Below are 21,481 nucleotides of genomic sequence, written 5' to 3'. Positions count from 1 at the left end.
CCCACACACAGGGTGCCGTGTGTGTGTGTGTGTGTGTGTGTGTGTGTGTGTGTGTGTGTGTGTGTGTGTGTGTGTGTGTGTGTGTGTGGTATAATGAAAATAAGTTCAGAGTTCACAGGAGGGGTTGGGGGGTTACAAGGGGGGGTCCAGCCTTTGATCATCCATGAAAGACAGCCCAGAGGTTAGGAAAGAGGCGAGGACAGGACAGACGGATGGATACAAAAAGTAGTAGGATAACAGAGAAATGGAGAGAAGGGGGCCAAAGAAAGCAGGACCACTGGTGGAATCTATGATCTGAACAGCAGTAGCTGTGTGTGTGTCTGCATGGGTATGTATGCACACATGTATGGTTGAGCACATATGGGCTCTCTCTCTCTCTCTCTCTCTCTCTCTCTCTCTCTCTCTCTCTCTCTCTCTCTCTCACGTGTGCATACACAGTAGTGGAGAACATATTCATATTTGAAGGTTACTGTCTGTTCATAGCAAGAGTGTTGAGATAAGCTCGCACACACACACCCTGTTCCACAAACACACACCGAGACAAAGAGACGGACAGAACTGTTCCACAAATAACATCCCCACAAAGGGGATGCAGGGGGGGGGGGGGTCGATCCGTCGGCTTCAAAGCCCCGGCTCGGTGCTGTGTATTTCACATAGGAACTGTTTGTCTTGCCGCGCGATTCTCACCCAACCAGACCAGTTTGATTAAGTTTTGATTTTGCGGTCCATTTAAAACAAAGGAATGGAGAAGAAAGATCTGAAACTAAAAAATAATTATCTGCAAAGGGAAAAAAAAATCTCAACTTCCCATTTCTCCATCTAGCAGCAAGCTCGCTTTTAACTGTATGGAAACCAATACAAAGTTGTATTGTTTGACTTTTAGCCAATTTGCGGATGAAGAGCACCTTAGTGTGGGAAGATGGCAGCGCGAACTTACGTTTGCGGTGGCCTCACCCTGTACCGTCCATGCAGCGTCTTTGTCCACATCTGTAGCTAAGTTTGTCTTCGTTTGATGGCTGGGAGAGCTGGCGCTGGATTGGCTGGGAGAGCTTTGTCTGCTGTACCCTGTGGGACCAGGGACCACGGCCCTGTGTGGTGCTGGGCCCGTAGAGCTAAAACCCAGGACGGTCTGACAGGACCCGGAAGCGTGGCAGGCTAAGCTAACTGCTAGCCCATGCAGACCGGCAGTTCCGGTAACACCGAGGGCGGTCTAGCGACGGCCTCGCCTAGCATGTGGAGTGCGGGGAGGGGTGTTGAAGGTGTCTGGCTAGGAGCACTGGCGTTGGATCGCCTGGGGGAGCTTGGTCTGCTGCATCCGGTGGGCTCAAGCACTAGAGCCCTGCCTGGAGCTGCCCCCGAGAAGGAAACACTGAGGGCGGTCTGACAGGACACAGAACCAGGGCAGGCTAAGCCAACTGCTAGTCCATGCAGACCGGCAGTTCGGACAGTCATCCTGCATTCGCTCTTGGACAACGAAATTTTTTTATGTATGTTGGTTCAACCAACGTATACATTGAAATGTAATGCGATATTAACAGATTGATTAGAAGACTGTATTACATTTATGAAAGCGTTTTCCTTTTTCTGTGGAGTCTTAGGCCTTCACCGAAGGCCTAGAAGGTCCTGACGGTTTGCCACAGGTTGATCGTATATGTTTTTTTAGTTTCTGTAGTTTGTTTTTTGTTTTTTTGTGTGTGTCGTTTGGATACATGTGTTCATTTATTTTGGATGTGTGTTTTTGTCTTTGTGTTGCACTGCTGTGGGCTGGGGGAAATGATATTTCATTTCAATCCATGTATGCAAGTGCATGAAATGAAATGGCAAGTAAAGGCTCCTGATTCCTGATTAACTGCAGGAGTGCAGATACTGGCTCTCATCAACAGGAAGTTTATGGGCACACTTAGACTCTTGTAAGATCCCCGTGAAGCCACCCGGCCGCTGTGCGCGCCGTCCCGACGGCAATAACGAGCCAGGGAACCCGAAGGACAAGCGAAGAACACTTCCCCTGGTCTGACAGGCACCTTGTTAAGACAAATGATGGAAATATATAATCCCAAACTGCCCTTCCCGTATATCAGCCGGTTTTATCGCTGGGACAGGTGGGAGCGGAGCGAAGGTAAAGAGGAATGATAAGTCGCCTGTCATTCGCCAGTTCTTCCAGAGGAAAATGCTCTCTGGGCTCTGAGCGTTTGACCCTCCACTTGAGTCAGCCATGATTGATTTCCCCCGGTGGCTGCAGCCTGCAGCTCCTCCTGGTTATGCACAGTTTTCTAAATGACGGAATCTGAGGGCGTCCGGGTAGTGTAGCGGTCTATTCCGTTGCCTACCAACACGGGGATCGCTAGTTGGAATCCCCGTGTTACCTCCGGCTTGGTCGGGCGTCCTTACAGACACAATTGGCCGTGTCTGCGAGGGTGGGTATGTGTCCTGGTTGCTGCACTAGCGCCTCCTCTGTTTGGTCGGGGCGCCTGTTCGGGGAGGAGGAGGAACTGGGGGGAATAATGTGATCCTCCCACGCGCTATGTCCCCCTGGTGAAACTCCTCACTGTCAGGTGAAAAGAAGCGGCTGGCGACTCCACATGTATCGGAGGAGGTATGTGGTAGTCTGCAGCCCTCCCCGGATCGGCAGAGGGGGTGGAGCAGCGACCGGGACAGCTCGGGGGAGTGGGGTAATTGGACGGGTACAATTGGGGGGGAAGGGGGGGAATCCACAAAATTAGTAAATGACTGAATCTACAATGCTCTACTCGATCTTTATCTGTCTGTCTCCGTCTCTTCATCACTGTTTCTATCTGTTTCCAGTTCATCCTGTAAACCCCTGTCTCATTCACCCTCTTTCTTTCTCTCACTCTTTCCCTCTGTACATGTTATACATCTGTCCATCTCTCCGTCTTTGTCTCTGCTTTAGTCTCACTCCAACTTACCCTGGTTTGTATTTAATCGCAATCGTCAAGGCGGTTTTCAACATTTAAAACCTTAAAACAGTTTATTACACTGAACAGACTCGAATTGGCGATGTATTGCGTCATCATTTTGGAATTTGCAAAGCTGCATGCATAGATGTGTGTTTTATTTTACATTTTAAGGTTTTTAAGGTGTTTACCAGTTACCTTGTCATGTTTTGTCGTAATAAGATAGATTTATGCGTAAACGTGGGCGTGTTTGCAAGCGTGTGCGATGCACCAAAGGCAGCGTTTAAAACCAAATTCCACTGAGATAACTGAAGAAAACTGGAAACGGAAACGAGGTAAACAATCAAAAGAACAAAACAGAATGATAAAACCGAGTGTGTATATGCACCTTTTGTTTTGCTCCGTATTGTGTCGCTGTCTTCTTCTGGCTTCTCTTCTGTGCCGTGTCTGGGTGTAATACGGTGTCAACTAGTGCCGCACGATTTAGTGAAAAAGTCATGTTGCGATTACTGTGATTTGCGATTGCGATCTAATACACAACTTTATACATATACAAATAATACAAATTTGTCGTGTTGCCGCGACTTGTAGAGACTTTCATTTTGCATGTTTTACACGGCACCTCTTTCTGGGGGAAGATGGCGGCGCGAATTCACGTTTACGGCGGCCTCACCCAGTACCGTCCATGCAGTGTCTTTGTCCACGTCTGCGTCTAATGCTACGTTCAGACCAAAGGCGGCGAGAGAGTTCGCGCCGCTTTGTTCGCCCGTGTTTGGCCGCCAGCTCCGCCAGGTGTGTTCGAACAGAACGCGAATTCGCTGTGTTGACGTCACAACAAGCAGTCTAGTTACACCAACGCTGCTAGCAAGTTTGCTAGACCGCACACAACAAATACCACACACGAGCAGTTTGTGTTTACTTGTGATCATCATGGATGAGCGACAGAGATCAGTTGCGGTGGCTCTGCTTTATATCAACTTGCGCCGCCGAAACCGGCGTCAGCGTTCGGTTTGGGTTCATAGCATAAACCGGAGGCGTGCCCAGCTTGGTGAATTTCACCGGCTCGTTCAGAAGTTGCGTTTGGACGGCGTCCGAAAAGAATTCTGGGTAGGGGGCGTGTATTCTTTCCCAACATGAAGGCGGGTTCTAACCCTACTTGAAGGTGATTGGCTATCGCCTGGCGAAATATTCGCCCGAGTTGGACATTTTTGAACTCCCGCGAAGGCGCGTTCGTCGCTCGATTCGCCCAATTCGCGCCGCCCGTAATTTCGCCGCGAATTATTCCGCCCATTCGCCTCCTCCCATTGACTTTGCATGCATTCGCGCCGCCCAAAAAATTCGCGCCGCCTTTGGTCTGAACGTAGCATGAGGCGTTGTCCACGCGACAACGTTTTTTTTTTTTGATAAACGTAGCTTTTTTTGTCCTGTTTGGGGGGGTCCGTCCACACGCAAACGTATTAAATGCTGCTGCAAACGTATTAAATACTGCTTCAAACGGAGAAATTGGAAAAACTCCGGCCACAGTGAAGATTTTTAAAAACACCGTATTTATTTTGACGTGTGGACAAGATATACGGATATTTACGTATTTGTCACGTCGCGTGCCGCAGCTGTTTGCTATTTCCTGTCAGCGCCACTAATTTGTTTACCTGTTGTTACACTGGTGGCTACAAACCATAGTTCCACGCTACAAGCGAACCGACTTCCTGAAGACAAATGACTCCATTTCCCCGAGGCGGCATTTTGACTAACGTTTGCCAGCGTTTGCTAACTGCTAGCTAGCTACAAACAAACTGAAAGGCGCGCCTTCGAAAGAGGGGTCTGCCTGACGGGGGAATATCCTGCTTCTGGGTGAACGGTGGTAACCAGGGAAGAACACGGTAGCTATTTTCCTGCCGTCTGATTGGCGAGCGGGGTTATGACACAATCCACGACAGCGTGTATGCTTATATGGGTATTCATGTGTGGATATACATATTTACTCGTGTGGACGGGGGTATTTAATAGTAAAAACTCCGTATATAAAAATAAACGTATTGGTGTGGACAAGGTCTAAGTTTGTCTTCGTTTGATGGCTGGGAGAGCTTGGTCTGCTGTGTCCTGTGGGCTCAGGGAGCACGGCCCTGCCTGGAGCTGCGCCCGAAGAGAAAACACTGAGGGTGGTCTGACAGGACGCGGAAGCGAGGCAGGCTAAGCTAACTGCTAGCCCATGCAGACCAGCAGTTCCGATAACACCAAGGGCGGTCTGGTTGCGGCCTCGCCCGGCATTGAATGTGGTGTTTTTGGTGTCGTCGTGCGGGGGGGGGGGGGTTGAGGGTGTCTGGCTGGGAGAGCTGGCATTGGATTGGTGGAGGTAGCCTGGTCTGCTGCGTCCGGTGGGCCCTAGGACCACGGCCCCTGCCTGGAGCTGTGCGGGGGAGGAAACATCGAGAGCGGTCTGACAGGACGCAGAAGCGGGGCAGGCTAGGCTAACTGCTAGCCTATGCAGACCTGCTCTTCCAACAGTCATCCTGGCTGGCGTTCGTTCCCTAAAACAGTGGTGTTTTCTCTATTTTGGATACATGTGTTAGTTGGGATATGTGTGTTCTTGTAGTTTTTGGATATGTGTTTTTGTCTTTGTGTTACACTGCTGTGGGCTGGGGGGAAACGATATTTCGTTTCGTTTCTTTTCATGTACGCAAGTAAAGGAAATGAAATGACAAAGTATTCCTGAGTTTGCGCAACGTCACTGAGCTTGAATCCAAAACATTGCGAGGTCGCGTTTTTTTTTTTTGCCACCAGTTCATCAGCGTTTACCTGCTCGTTGTCATCTGTCCATTATCTCCTTCTTTCTGGTCGGCACGCCGGATAGTCATGTGACCGTAGACTGCACACGCCTCACTGCCTAAAAAGAGACTGATTGGTCATCTCTTAATTGTGGGCGTAGATATATAGACTGTCACACAAACTGACGTTCACACACACACACACACACACACACACACACACACACACACACACACACACACACACACACACACACACACACACACACACACACACACACACACATTTTATCATTTCATTAAACTGCAGCCTTTTGCGGTTATGTAATTGCACAGGCTGACACAGCTCCTGTCTTGGTTTCACGGTGATGTCATGCTGCCAGATTTCGTTCCCTGCTCATCTGATCAGCATCGATACGTCGCATAGTCCTGCAGACACCGCTGACATGTTGACAAAGTGTAATGTGGTCGCGTCTCTGCAAACCACAGCCACCCAGAAACCGCTTCTCCACGAAGCTTCACAGAGACATTTATGTGTGTCTAGTACGGAGAAGCGTTGTCCCGGCCTGTAGACGAATCTAGATCCAGACTGGTCTTCTTCCTCTGTTTCTACTCTGTTATTGTCTTTGTGCTTCGCTAGAGCCCCGGACAGATCTCCTGAACATAACGTGCCTGTCCTCCGCTAACTGGATTAGCCCTTCCTCACACTGGGACATCTGTGCCTAACCAGGTCAAGCCCCCCTGACATCGCTCTCCCAGTTCTCTCTTTCATCCTCACGCTCAGCACTCTCATCCGCTCTTTTCTTTCCCCCGTTTGTAGTGTTTTCTTGGTCTCACTGGATCTCAGACACGCTCTACTTCAAGTTGTTCTCTCACGCTTACACCCTCTTTATTGTCCTGTTTCAATGCCTCTCTCTATTCGGCCGACCCGGTCTCGCCAAGCTGCGTACACATAACACGATAATACACTGTCACGCTGCGTGTAATGCACACGCTAAAACCCAGCTTTGCGTGCAGAGGACACGCCAATCCTTTCCATCAACTTCTGTGGAGAGCTGATGCGTCCAAATAACACGCATCCCCCTGAACGGTCATGACGTCACCAGTGAGGCTCATTTCGCCCATTACGCACAATGTGAAAGTGTAATATCGCGTTATTTGTAGGCAGATTCGTCAGACCGGGTTGATTCAGTTCACTGGATGTCTTGCTGGCAACATAGGGATTGTGACTTGTGTGTCATTGTTGTGTCTGTCTTGCAGCTGTAAACCCTGCTTCAGTTCAATTCATTTAAAATGTAAGGGGGCGTCTGGGTAGCGTAGCGGTCTATTCCGTTGCCTACCAACACGGGGGTCGCTGGTTCGAATCCCCGTATTACGTCCGGCTTGGTCGGGCGTCCCTACAGACACAATTGGCCGTGTCTGCGGATGGGAAGCCGGATGTGGGTATGTGTCCTGGTCGCTGCACTAGCGCCTCCTCTGGTCGGTCGGGGCGCCAGTTCGGGATCGAGGGGGAACTGGGGGGGGATTAGTGTGATCCTCCCACGCGCTACGCCTCCCTGGTGAAACTCCTCACTGTCAGGTGAAAAGAAGCAGCTGGCGACTCCACATGTGTCGGAGGAGGCACGTGGTAGTCTGCAGCCCTCCCTGGATCGGCAGAGGGGGTGGAGCAGCGACCGGGACGGCTGGGAAGAGTGGGGTAAGTGGCCGGATACAATTGGGGAGAAAAGGGGGGGGGGTTAAGAAGGACCGGCACTACTTCAACTAACAATACAGCTTTTGGACCAATTTTTTAGACTTCGTCATACAATAGACAGCCACCTATTACCAAGCGTATAACAAATTATTGTACTCTGGTTGTCTTGATGCATGCTCAATAATCCAGATAAGAGAATCTCAGAAAGTTGAATCAGTTCATCTGGACACAACGTTTCTAAGTGGCTCAACTGACTGCAGGTACCCCCACCCTTATAAGCAACACAGCGGCATAACGACCGAAACCAACGAGCGGTTTCATATGCAAATTGCCGTGACCATTAAGTAGCGTTTCAGTGGCCATGTGTACTATCCACAGAGGATTGGGGAATATTTGCAATCACGGCATTGTAAGATGGCGACAGATGTACCCCCCTCAGCCACTCTTTCAATGATGAGGATGTGCACATCCTTGATAGGGAGGAACGCTGGGTTGAACAGGGATTCAAATAGGCCATCTATGTTAAGAGGGAACGACCATCCCTGATCGGGGGGGGGGGTCTAAAGGGTCTAAATGTCACTATCTTACAATGCTGTGATTGCAACTATTCCCCAATCCTCTGTAAATAGTACACGTGGCCGTTTTAAATCTAATTAATGGTCACAGCAATTTGCACATGAAACCAATCGCTGGTTCTGGTTGTGATGCAGCTGTGCTGTTTATACGGCTGGGGACACCTGCAGTCAGCTGAGACTGACGAAGTCACTTAGATGACTGAGGACACGTTTCTCCCACTACACGCTGTGTCCTGATGAACTGATTCGACTCTCTGGGGTTTGTATACTGAGGAAGAAATATTAACGGACTCAATTCCAGATGGATCAAAACAAAGCTTGCAAGGCAAGCACGTGCCCTTCTGCTACAAGTGGGTGCGGCAGAGACCAGTTGATGGCAGACACTGCGTGCACTTGAGCGTGTTTGCAGGCATGCATGTGCAAATGTGGCTGTGTGGAAAACCGTATGTAGGTTTATTTCTGTGTTTATGGATATATCCGTGTACTACGCTATGCATTTTTTGTGTGTGTCTCTTTATATCCATCTGCCTGTTTGCGGAAATGTGTCTACGTGCACGTGTGTGTCTTCCGGGGTGTATCGGCGATTCTTGTTTCCATTTTTTAGCACGGTAGTTTTCCATTACTAAATGTCTAAGACAGTGGGAAAAAATAGAAGTAGCACAGACCTCATTAGGAGGATGACCTGCCTGCCTGCCTGCCTGCCTGCGTGCGTGTGTGTGTGTGTGTGTGTGTGTGTGTGTGTGTGTGTGTGTGTGTGTGTGTGTGTGTGTGTGTGTGTGTGTGTGTGTGTGTGTGACTGTGTGTATTGTGTAGCTACTCCTACGATACCCTCCTTAATGTTTGTTATTGAACACAGACAGGGGGAAGCTGCCCATTGACCTCATGAGCTCTCAGTCCTGTTCTCTCTTCTTTCTCTCACTCCCTGCCCCCCCCCCTCTCTCTCTCTCTCTCACACACACACACACACACACACACACACACACACACACACACACACACACACACACACACACACACACACACACACGTATTCACTAGCTGGCGTTTATTATTGGATGTAAGCAGAATGTCAGCTGAACAATGGAGGGGGCAAAGAGCAGCTTTCCAATCAATGTCTTACTTCCACCTTTCCCATTGCAAAGCACCAAACTATCAAGTATGTCATATCTGCATGCACCGGTTATGGGCACAAAGACAAAGACAAGCACACACACACACACACACACACACACACACACACACACACACACACACACACACACACACACACACACACACACACACACACACACACACACACACACACACAACGTTGGCCATCCATACGACCTCATCAAGTTTTTTTGGGTCTTTCCAAACTGGAGAACAATGCCCTGACCCTGGTTGAACAGTTGAACAGGAACGATTTGTTTCATTCTCTGTTCGTCTCTCCCTCATCAACCCCCCCCGCCGCCGCCGCCGCCCCATCCCTCCTTCCCTCCCTCCTTCTCTCTTCTCTGTTTTCATGTTCGTCAGGTCTGTGTTCACTGGAACGGACAGAAGGAAATCCTTAACGGCTTCAAAGCACAATAGTATGACAGCTTGACTTTATTTCAGCTTATAAATGGGTACTGCCATTATGCATTAACCAACTCGTAATGCTTTTTTCTTCTTCTTTTTTGTGCATGGTCCATCCTCATAAATGAATGCAATAAGTGATCTCATTCAGAATCGCTATAGCTACATGTTATGAAAATATAGAGGACGCTTTGAAAGGGAATAGCAAACACCAGGCGTGGCGCAGTGCCCTTTGAAGTGCTGATTTATGTGATCTTGTGTTGCCCCCCCCCCTCTCTTTCGCTTTCTCTCTCGCTCGCTCGCTCGCTCGCTGCCACGGCAACAGGCTTAGGAAACGATGATTCAGAGGAGGTCTGAGGAAGATCCCACCTAGCCTACACATCGATGCGCACACATACACTAATAAATTGTGTACACACATCCGTCTATACTCGTTATGGTCACACACGCGCACACACACACTGACACATTGTACACGCATGCATACATACACACTCACACAAGTACACATACAACAAACAGGCACACAAAGGCATATCAATGAAATGATAGGGAATCTTTTCTCTCCGCCGCAAACAAAAGACGTGCTGAAAAGTGATCAAACAGATGCAAAACGAGCGATATGATGCGCCATGAGACGTGTCAAACGCGCGTCTGTGAATTCCTTTGTGAAAATACAATAAAGAGCAACTCTTGGAACAGGGACCTGCCAATGCAGCAAGTATAGCAGGCGTAGGAAGGAATTAACGAGGTTATCGGCACGCAGCAGACCGCTCTCATTGTTTTCGACATGGGACTGGCGCAACATCCAGAGTCCGAAGTATCACAGCTGCCCAAGTCACAGCTTGTGGGATAGAATTTCAGCCTCTCCCTTCAGTTCACCACAGGGTAAACCAGACTGGTGTTCCCTTTAAAGGAATATTTCGCCAATGGTTTTTCGGGAATCAGCACTGATGAATTACGTGGCTGATTGAAGCGGTAAAATCCCCGCTGTGTGCTACACTGACAGAGAACTCGGTGCTCTGCTCACAAAGCCTCGCTGACGGCGCCTACATTTACCAGGTCCTTCTGGGGTTACAACCATTTGCTCCGATAGTTTTTGATTGGCAGCTTTAGAATATGGAGTTTTTAACAGAGATTAAACCCGTTTTTTCCATCCGCCAGTTTACGTGTTGAAACGACCACGGATGACTAGACTCGCTAGCCCTTGGCTAACGGGTCGGGCCCTTTAGTCGACTGGTTAGCGCAGTTCGCTTCCCGGCTGCCCTGCGAATTCGCTGCGTTGGCGTCAGAAGTGGGACGGAGAGACCGTGAGGACAACGGACGCGCGTGCGCCCAGAGGCGTGAGGGAGCTGATGTGCCGAAGCTTCCCGAAGGAGGGGGGTAGCGTAACGGCCACGGATGAATACACTCGCTAGCCCTTGGCTAACGGGTTGGGCCCTTTAGTTGACTGGTTAGCGCAGTGAATCCCCCTGGATTCGCTGCAGTGTCATGTGGAAATGGCTGTTTCACTGCCGTCCCAGATATGCAGAAATGACGGGGAGCAACTGCAGGTGTTTTTCATATTGTAGCGAATTGGGGGGGGGGGGCACAGAAACTGCCGCGGCCGGGACGCGAACCCGTCTCGCCCGCACCGCGGGAGACATCGCTGACCGCTCGACTAAAGGCTTAGATTCGTCAGCCAGCGGCCAACGTGTCTACTTATCCATGCACGTTACAATATGCTATCCCTGTTACGGACACGTGGAGCTAAGGTTCAAGTTGGGCGAGTTTTCCCTTCAATTACTCCACACCCTGTAAACATGTGAGTGTGTATAGGTAACTTCAAATTCAAATAGAAACATGAAAATGTCATTCTTATCGGCCTTTTACTCTCATCCCATTACATCTTATAATGCAATCAAACAAATGCACCCTATTCTCTTCCGTTTTAGCTTATTCTACTTTGCAACGTTCACGTTGGGGGTACAAATAAAATTTAGATATTGCAGCTGCATTTGAATGGATAATGATATTCAAATGTCTATAGACAGTCTGTAAATAACACTTTCCACCCCACCCCACTTTCTTTTTCTGTTTCCAGTCATTAGCCAAACCGCTTATCCTGCTCTCAGGGTCCTGTATTTTTAATTGTTAGATTGATGTGCCTTTGTGAGCCTTTCTGATATGTCTCGTGTATTATTTTTTTATGCTTTGTATTCGGTAGGACGTTACTGCTGCCTCACTGCATCCATGTTTCTCATTTGCCATAATTAAACTGAGAATGCAGCTCATAAAACTGATCAAGTATCCGGATAAATCATGTAAGCAATCAGGCGTGCTAAATGTGTTCAGGGCAGATTACTTAGATGGACGCTGATGTTTTCAGATCCACAGCACTGGAATCTCATGGGAAACTGACTGCACACCCCAACAGGTGCATCCCAGATGTGAAGAGTATTTGTATTACTAGAAGGGGGAGGGGACTGGAAACATGATAGAGGACTGAGATAGAGGGAAGGCTATAGATATAGAGTGGGATTTAGCAGGATAGCGACAAAAGAGAAAATCTAAGACAGATGAGGAAAAAGAAGTTGGTGATGGAGGATTTGGATGTAAAGAATGAAAGTGAGCAGTGAATGTACAGAATTCCCAATGTTCCCTTTGAAGACAGCGTTTGACTTTTACTGCTCAAACCATCAGCTGGATATTCTCGATTTTTCTGACACTTTGTCCGACCGTCAATGACCTGACCATGATGGAAAGACGCGCCAAGAGATGACGACAGCAGCAGTTTTTGGATCTTTTTGATTCAGAGGCACACTTCTGGCATATTATGTCATTGATTGTTGGTAGCAACACACCAAACCAGGCATGAAAAGCTCGCAACTACTTCTGTTGTTTTGCGATGCCACGTATTTGACAGATGCATGTTCCTAAGTCCAGTGAATGAAGAGGTATAGGGGTCTGGATGGCAACCACGAAGATTAAACCTATATGGCCAGACCCAAAATTAGAACAAAATTAGCTCAAGTTTGCCGACAATTAACGCCAATGGAGGCGCAAAAAAAGATAACTCCGCCCATTCTCTCATCTCATTCATGCAAAACGTCCATTGCGTCCTTATAGTACATTTTGACAGTACATTTTTAACACTAAGAGAATGCGTGCACTGGTGCAAAATGTTAGTACATCTGGCCCATATTCATTTTGTTAATAGGCAGGGGCAGCTTGTCTATATGGGCTAACAGGGCTAAGCTCTCCCTATCTTTTACAATAAAGATGAGAAAATTACTGTTGAAAAAACCTTTGAACAGATTGTTTTAAATGTTGCTGAAACCTAGAGCGGCAACAGCACCAAAATAGTAACAAGAGAAACACAGGATACATCTAAATTGGCTTATTTTATACAGCCCAAACACAGCAGCGTCAGCTTCCACTCATCTAAGTAGTAAGTGAGTGACAGGTGTTGTGACACGCCCCCTTGATCTGCTGATGGTTTGGGCTGCTGACTTTTGACCAATGAGAGCGGACGTACAGAGTAACGGTACGTCAGTGGGGAGAGTGGGGAGGGGCAGGTGAGCGCAGAGGGCTGAGTGAGCGCGGTTATTTACTTTATCGTCCGTTTTCTTCGATGTCTTTGGAGGAAAAAGTGGAAGTGAGACTGGGGACACATCGCCCAAACGATGTTTAAATAACACAACAGCAAAAATGACAAAATCGTAAGTTTGTGTTTCTGGGTTTCAACGAAAGGACTGGCTAACGGCAAGTGTAGCTAAGAATTCACTTTTCTGTTTCCCATGCTAGCTTTTTGGACGAGATACGGCTTGGACCCAACAAGGAATTGTGGATTTGAGACAAGGAATTTTGGTTGTGTGTGTGTGTGTGTGTGTGTGTGTGTGTGTGTGTGTGTGTGTGTGTGTGTGTGTGTGTGTGTGTGAAAGCGGGAGAGAGAGAATTTTTGGCATCAGGCCATTGTGGGTACTTCTCTATATAGTGTTGTAGAGCACATGCTAGAACAAGGTATTTAATGTCGTTGCTGTAACTTGGTATCAAGATTGTGATGCTGCTGTTGCTGCAACGGGAACTATTGATGGGTATAATGCATTTGTTGGCCTACCCAGCCAATATCACCCCCAGCCATCACTGATAATAGGCCAGTCTTACACACACACACACACACACACACATCGATTTTGCCTTTGAGGGTAAGTGAATTTCAAGGCAGACTGTCACACAATGTGCCATGGTCACCTTCATTAGAACCACTATTATGTTGTGTGTACGATAATATATAATATAAAATGTAATATCTGAAATCCTTGCCACTGGTATGACATCAACCTATTTTTTTGCACTGCCTGAATCTAAACCTTGTCTGAGGAGATCATTTCCAAAGCATCCATCATTTCAATATTAAACAACAACAGATGGCCTCATGTAATTATCTCCAAATTACACTCCAGAATGGAGGATCAAGTCTGTGAAACAGTTTTCATTTTGTTATCCCATGATTCAAACTATCTTTATAAAGTTTGAAACATTTCATCCTCTAACTGTCCTATCCATCATTTTGTCAGAGGTAGGGGTGGGTACTAATGCATTTCAAGTAATGCACATGAGTAAGAAAGTAGTTTTTGTTTTTTTAAGGAAGGAGTACTTTTCATATTCCTTTTTAAACTGTACTTCGAGTCAGTAATCGTTTAACTTTGCTACATTGGCCATTTATATCTTCGTCACATCTTGTCCGTTCTAAATACGCGGATAGCTGTAGTCCGCTGACTTCCAGTTTCTACCTTGACACTCATGCCAGCTTCCGGTTTGTTGCCGTATGCTATCAACAATGTCTTTATCCATAATCAATAATCCAGGTAAGAAAATCACAGAAAGGTGTATCAGTTCATCTGGACACAATTAGAGGGAGAAACGTTTCATCACTCATCCAAGTGACCTCATCCGTGACAACCATGACAGGTTAGCCTTCTTAGACTGTGAAACTGCAATTGGTGATGGAGGACATTTGATTGTTGATGTTTACCATAAACCAAAACATACTGATCATTACTTAAGGTTTGACTCTCATCATCCACTGGAACACAGACAAGGAGTCATCTGGATGATGTACCACCGAGCTGACACCATCCCCACCGACACAGCGGCTGAGGAAGAGGAGAAATCCCCCAATAAACAGGCCCTGGTTAAGTGTGGTTATCCTAACTGGGCGTTAGTCGAAGCCAGGAAGACGCCCAAACAGTGCACCAGCCGATCGAAGACAGGAAAAGGACAACAGCTGCCTAAGCATAAACCAGTGGTGTTTCCGTATGTGGCGGGAGTTTCGGAAATGTTGAGACATGTATTTTCCAAACAGTTGCTTTAAAACCCCAAAACATGCTGCATCAGAAATTGGTCCACCCCAAGGATCGGGTCCCCCAGATTGCCATGACTTGTAAATTGGGGAAACTAAACAGACACTGGCCAAGAGGATGGCACAACACAGGAGATCCAGCAAGTCAGGCCAGGACTCCACAGTCTACACCCATCTACAGGCCAGTGGCCACTATTTCAAGGATGATGATGTGCACATCCTTGATAGGGAGGAACGCTGGTTTGAACGGGGAGTCAAAGAGGCCATCTATCTGAAGAGGGAACAAACATCCCTGAACTGGGGGGGGGGGGTGAGTACATCTGTCACCATCTTATAATGCTGTGATTGCAACTATTCCCAAATCCTCTCTGGCCATGGCCATTGAAATCTAGTTAATGGTCACGACTATTTGCATATGAAACTGATCGTTGGTTTCGGTCATTATGTATCTGCATTGTTTATAAGGGTGGGGATACCTGCAGTCAGTTGAGACTGATGAGGTCACTTAGATGAGTGATGAAACATTTCTCTCGCTAAATGTTGTGTCCAGAGGAACTGATTCACCTTTTGACAATAGCATATTTTTCGCAATGTCAGCAAGATTGACCACGGATAAATGCCAACAACGTGCACAGAATTGTCAATGCACAGTCATCTGTTCACCAGCAAACGGGTGAAAGGTTTTAACTTGTAAATGTCGATTTATGTTCTCAATTATGAGGGTGTGTAATTAAGCCTTTAGCCTAGCATCGTCTATAGCCTAGCTTGATGTCTGTAAACTTATTGTTTTTCTTCGTGGTTTGGCGAGATAAAAGACAGATGATGGACTGTATGTTAATTTTTAATGACCCAATTTTGTATTTTTCTCAGTATCCAAGAAAGACCAAGACACAGGTGTAATGTGTTTGGGGGCGTTGTGCTGCAGGTCCATGAGGAAGTCACACAAGCCCCATAGTCCAAGTGTAGGATGACGGTAACAGCTTTAAGGTATTTTACTGTGATTGCTACCGTTTGGTAACCATGTTCCCGGGGATTTGGCTAATTTCTGATATGTTAGAGCCAATAGTAAAACCTAAACCTGAATGTAACTGAAAGAGCACAGAAACTGGCTTGTTTGTTTTTGATTTTGTACGCACAAAGTTCACTGTTGTGTGTTTTGTTCCTGTTCTGTTGCTTATGAGTTCTTGTTCTTCATTCATAAATAAATGAATTCATACCAGTCTGTATAAGAAGTTGTAGGTATAACTTCATTACTATGATAAAAACAGATCTAGAGATGAAGATGTGCCTTATTTACTCCTTAACTAGCACAACGTTATCAAACTGAACAGAAAAGAACAAGTATCGTATTTTACTTTCTTTTCTTACCGGTGGGGCTGAAGAATTCGACCCCTGTTGAGCCGGTGCATCATGTGTGGCTGGTTCAGTGTTGTGCAATTACTGTGTTGCTCTCCTGTTCCAGCCAGCACATTACTCCCAGCTGAAAATCCCAGTGGTTTCCCCAGTACTCAGCTGCACAGAGGGCGAGCAGAAGTGGCCCAAACTTAGCACTTTGGCAAGTCTGAAAATAATGTAATCATAACTCAAATTCTAAAACTACACACACATCGTGTTACATACACTCGTCATCTCATCATTTTTATGTCTTGCTTAAATTCACAGGGTGTAAAACCAGGTGAGAGAAAATGGCTGTGATGTCCGCAAGACCAAAGCAGAGAACAATTGCAGAGGGAGTAAGGTGAGAAGTTAGTAATTATGTGAAAGTAAGCGATGTGCACAGATAGCATTTGTATTGATGTCTAAGGGTTTGCTTCAAATAGGAGCACACTATACAAAGGCATCAGTGGAGAGTTGTTGGATGTGTCTGTCCTCCAAGTGCCAGAGATGTACAAGGACTTCACCCCTGTTTCTGCACCAATGAGCCGCACCATAGGTATCACCTGCGACGTGATCCAAGTGATAAAAGAGGGAGCAGACCTCTTTTTCACTGCTATTTTTTCATCATTTTGCACTGGCCCACACACCCTAATCAAGATGGAAAGTACCTTGTACTTTGAATAATTTATTAACCAGGTACTTTTTTACTTTTACTTGAGTAGGTTTCTCAAATGGTAATTTTCACTTCCCCCCCTTTTTCTCCCCAATTTTCTGCGGCCAATTACCCCACTCTTCTGAGCCATCCCGGTCGCTGCTCCACCCGATCTGCCGATCCGGGGAGGGCTGCAGACTACCACATGCCTCCTCCGATACATGTGGAGTCGCCAGCCGCTTCTTTTCACCTGGCAGTGAGGAGTTTCACCAGGGGGACGTAGCGCTTGGGAGGATCACATTATTCCTCCCAGTTCCCCTCCCCCCCGAACAGGCGCCCTGACCAACCAGAGGAGGCACTAGTGCAGCGACCAGGACACATACCCACATCCAGCTTCCCACCGACAGACACGGCCAATTGTGTATGTAGGGACGCCCGACCAAGTCGGAGGTTAACACGAGGGTTCGAACTGCTGATCCCCGTGTTGGTAGGCAACGGAATAGACTGCCACGCCACCTGGACGCCCTGGTAATTTTCACTTTTACTGGAATCTTTTTTTTTCCATTATTATTATGGGAGTAATTGTCCTTTTAAATGTAGTATAGACTTTACTCTACCCACCACTGATCACAAGGAGCTGTCAGATGTGGTTCTTGTCTGAATCATGAATGATAAGGTAAAATCCCTTTCGGGCTTTTACCTTATCATTCTCATTGCTGCTACTGTCCACAATACAAAACAATGTAGAGAGGGAGAGGACTTCCTGCTCTCCTTTAAAATAATAACACATGGGCACCTTTTCCCCCCACCCCCCACCCGGAGCGCCTCCTCACCAACACTATACTGCAGCCTGCTGTACACAGACAAAACTACATGCAGACCTGTGATTCTGCAATAACCTGGCCCAACTGAAATGCAAACAAAAGTGTCCAGCTTCACGATCATTTAGTTGCACTGCATGTTTTAAAATCTTGTTTTAAGTGGAAAAAAGGGTTGAAAATATTTCACTTGTTTTCAATGCAGTTTCACACTTTATTTAGGAATTCAGGACTGTGAAAACTAGGTTCAATGATCAGAGATGGATCCTTTTTGCAGTTTTAGAAATATTCTAAATATATATTACATCCTTCAATATATCCTAAATTCTACAAGTCAGAGTTGAAGATTAAAAATTAACTTTTTCTCCACAAGCTGAACGTCCTCGCTGTCCACATGGTTAAAAGTTTTCAGGACGAGAATTGAACGTGAACTATGTACAGATAATAAGAAGCACTTAGCTGTCTAGACACGTCATATTACCTTATTAGAAACGTTTTCTAAAATTGTACAAGCTGGTTCTGCACCCTGAGGTTTCCTAATATTACACATGGTCCTGATTGTGGTCTCCCTCACACACACACACACACACACACACACACACACATAAAGGCGTATATATGCACACAGTCAGGCTCACATGTGCCAGCACACAAATACACAAACACACACATGGGCACATACACACTCAAAAATATCACGAGATGGGACGTTAGATGTGATTAAAGCACCGGGTTGCCAACAGTTTGCTCTGCTTTGTGATGATGTCAGTGATGTCAGCCACCAGTTTCAGCCATTTCTGGGCTCGGTCAAAAACACAAATACACACAAAGACACACATACACACACATACGCACACAAAGACACACAAACTATATCAAACACACAAACTCACTAGGAGTCACTTTGAGGTCCATCCGCTCCCTTCAGTGGCCCGGCCTATCCCACAACCCCCTGGGGCTGTAACCTGTGAGAACTGTACTCTGGGTAATGCTGTTGTCATAACCGCTCCTAGTCCTGGCTCTACAAACACACAGAACCGCAGAACATATGTACCATATTACACCCTCATTTGGTCTCACACACACACACACACACACACATACACACACACACACACACACACACACACACACAAACACACTCTCGCTCTCTCACACTCATACAAGCACACTAGATAAATTTGCACTAATGCACCTGTACATGCACACAAAATAATACATTTGTGCACATACACACACATATGACCTCACCAATGATTGCAATGACATGTGCTCACACACAAAGTGTAGTCTCTCTCTCTCTCTCTTTCTCTCTCTCTCTCTCTCTCACACACACACACACACACACACACACACACACACACACACACACACACACACACATATATACACAAACACATTTATAAAGCATCCACCCTAACCACATATACAGTCACACACACACACCCAAACCCCAAACATAAAAAAGAGATATTCAAATAATGTTAAATGTTAATAAATGACGACTGTCCAAACAACTGACCAACATGTCTTTAGTTCTCCAAAACACCTCCATGTCTCCAAATATGATACTGGTTCTCACAACTGTGGTAATCTTACAATTATGTGCACGTGCCGCTCACTCACCTGCATACACGCACACACACACATATACACATGCATGCATACACACACACACACACACACACACACAGTAGATCTGCTCTGAATATTTATCTTCCGGGACTAGTTTAGATTGCTTAGAAAGGAGACTGGTGTATGTGTTTGATTGTGTGTGTGTGTGCGTGTGAGGGGGGGGGGGGGTGAGTGAGACAATGAACCAGAGAGAGCGAGTGTGTGTGTGTGTGGGGGGGCACGTTCACCCCTAACTTTGTCCATCCTGGCATTCACTCTTCCAATTGGAAGAGTGGTGGGAATGGAGATTGTGTTTGTGTGTGCGTGTAAGCACGTGCATGTCTATTGTGAATGTCTCTTTGTGTGCGATTGCGGTGTCAGGACTATTGTCAGGACTACTTTTTGAAGTAACTTGAACATCGGTGATTCATTTCTTTAAAGTCGACGGCGGTGAACGCTCGGCTGTCCTGAGGTGGTGACTGATATGGTGACAGTCACTCCTGTTTCCGTCCTGTGGGTTGTGACGGTTCCGCCATGTCAGCATTGTGCTCAGCTTCTTGCTGCGTTTTCTCCTGAGATGAGACAAAACATGAATGAGCGACTCGACAAAATATGCTCTGGAAAATATAACTTCATCAGAGTGTGGTTTGCTGATCTGGAGGTTCTCTGCTAGCGAGATTGTTTTCATGACATGTGATATTTGAGGTGAAAGACACACACACACACACACACACACATGTTGAGGTTGAGTAATCAATTTCCAGTTAGATGAAACAAACTCACACTCTCTTTTTCACACATGCACCCTTGACCTGATATTTTGCCGCGGCCTCATCGCCTCAGACTAAGTTACTAAAATCATTCTTTTTCCTTGTTTTCGCTCTGTCCACATACACTTTCCATGGTGCATGAGAATAAACACACATATGTGCACAAACAGGCATGTATGAAGGCATTTAGCTGGCTCGGTTACCCTGAGTGACCAACAAAAAGGAGGTGGACTGGTGCAGCGTCTTGCTCATGGACACTTCAGCAGGATCCATGGCTACTGATGGACACACAAGACTAACGCCTTAGGATCGATGCAGACAATGTTACACAACAAAGACACACACACACACACAAACCCTTAGACAGAGCAGCGGAGTGCAGTTATGTAACATGTCCAGTGGTGAAGGTGGAGCCAGCTATGTCCTGGTCAGCAATGGGAGTGGGAGGGGAACAAACAGACACCTTTCTGATAGCATCTTTTCAACACCACTCCCACAACCTCTCCCTTAACCTCGAAGGCTTTCAAAACACCATCCTAAGTCTTCAGACTGGAATCTCCAGACAAAGGATGTTGACAACGCAAGGTCTTGAGGAAGTATTTTATCAAAACAACAGATGTTTGCGGAGGTTCACAGTACATTCTGTCTGTAGCTGAACAGACACTAACTTGAATTGAACATTATTACCAAGCTATTTTTTTTATCATCCCAGGCTATTTTTTTTTGTTGTATGATATCACATTGCTGCAATACGCACTGAACAATAAGTCTAGTATACCGCAACCACAAGTTTGATTCTTGGAAACTTGCACAATATGTCACAGGGTCAACTTCCTCTGCATTTAAGGCACTTGGCAATTAATGACATTCCTTACTTCTTTTTCAGCATCTCCCGGTTTACATTCCCATAGTATTACACAATCACTTCTGGGAACTCATTTAACAATCAAGAACTTGTTTCCAAGAAACTTGTAGATGATTGCTGTCCAAGTGAAGAGACTTATCAGCAATTTTGCTGTAGACCAGAGATTTGCAAGAGATGGCCCCTCTATCTTGGTTTTCATAGGAAAGCAAGCTTGAAAATTTTCATTATAGTCTGTAAAACCAGAATTTAGCACACTGGTTCCTTGATTATCTAGCTAGCTAGGCAGAAACATATACAATAATCATATCATATCTCATATTCTTTGTTGTACTTGAGAGTAATATTACGTGTAACTGAGGTTGGGATCAGAGTTTATGTATTTGGGTTTTTGGCTGAGAAAAGCTCTCCTGCATAAGAACTCTTGAGGAACAAGTTGTTCTTGTGCAGAACGGAGCCTTTAGACCAAGAGTTTTCACACATGGAAACCTTTATGGTAACCTTTTAGTTCAATTCACATGTAAGAATTTTTTCTCTATTTA

At 46.3% G+C, this 21,481-nt stretch overlaps 1 long non-coding RNA gene across 1 annotated transcript in view; it reads left to right on the top strand.

The window, feature by feature from the left end:
• LOC130126868 (uncharacterized) overlaps positions 1 to 16,390 on the top strand; it is a 60,299-nt gene extending 43,909 nt beyond the window's left edge. Inside the window, exons 2-3 of the long non-coding RNA XR_008811748.1 lie at positions 15,717 to 15,833; positions 16,309 to 16,390. This is a non-coding gene — a long non-coding RNA (uncharacterized LOC130126868). The remainder of the gene's footprint in view (positions 1 to 15,716; positions 15,834 to 16,308) is intronic.
• Positions 16,391 to 21,481: the final 5,091 nt, after the last annotated feature.

Source organism: Lampris incognitus, chromosome 16 (assembly GCF_029633865.1).
Source record: "Lampris incognitus isolate fLamInc1 chromosome 16, fLamInc1.hap2, whole genome shotgun sequence".
NCBI lineage: Eukaryota > Metazoa > Chordata > Actinopteri > Lampriformes > Lampridae > Lampris > Lampris incognitus.
Note: the sequence above shows the minus strand (reverse complement) of the source record. Positions and strands in the feature narration are given on the sequence as shown.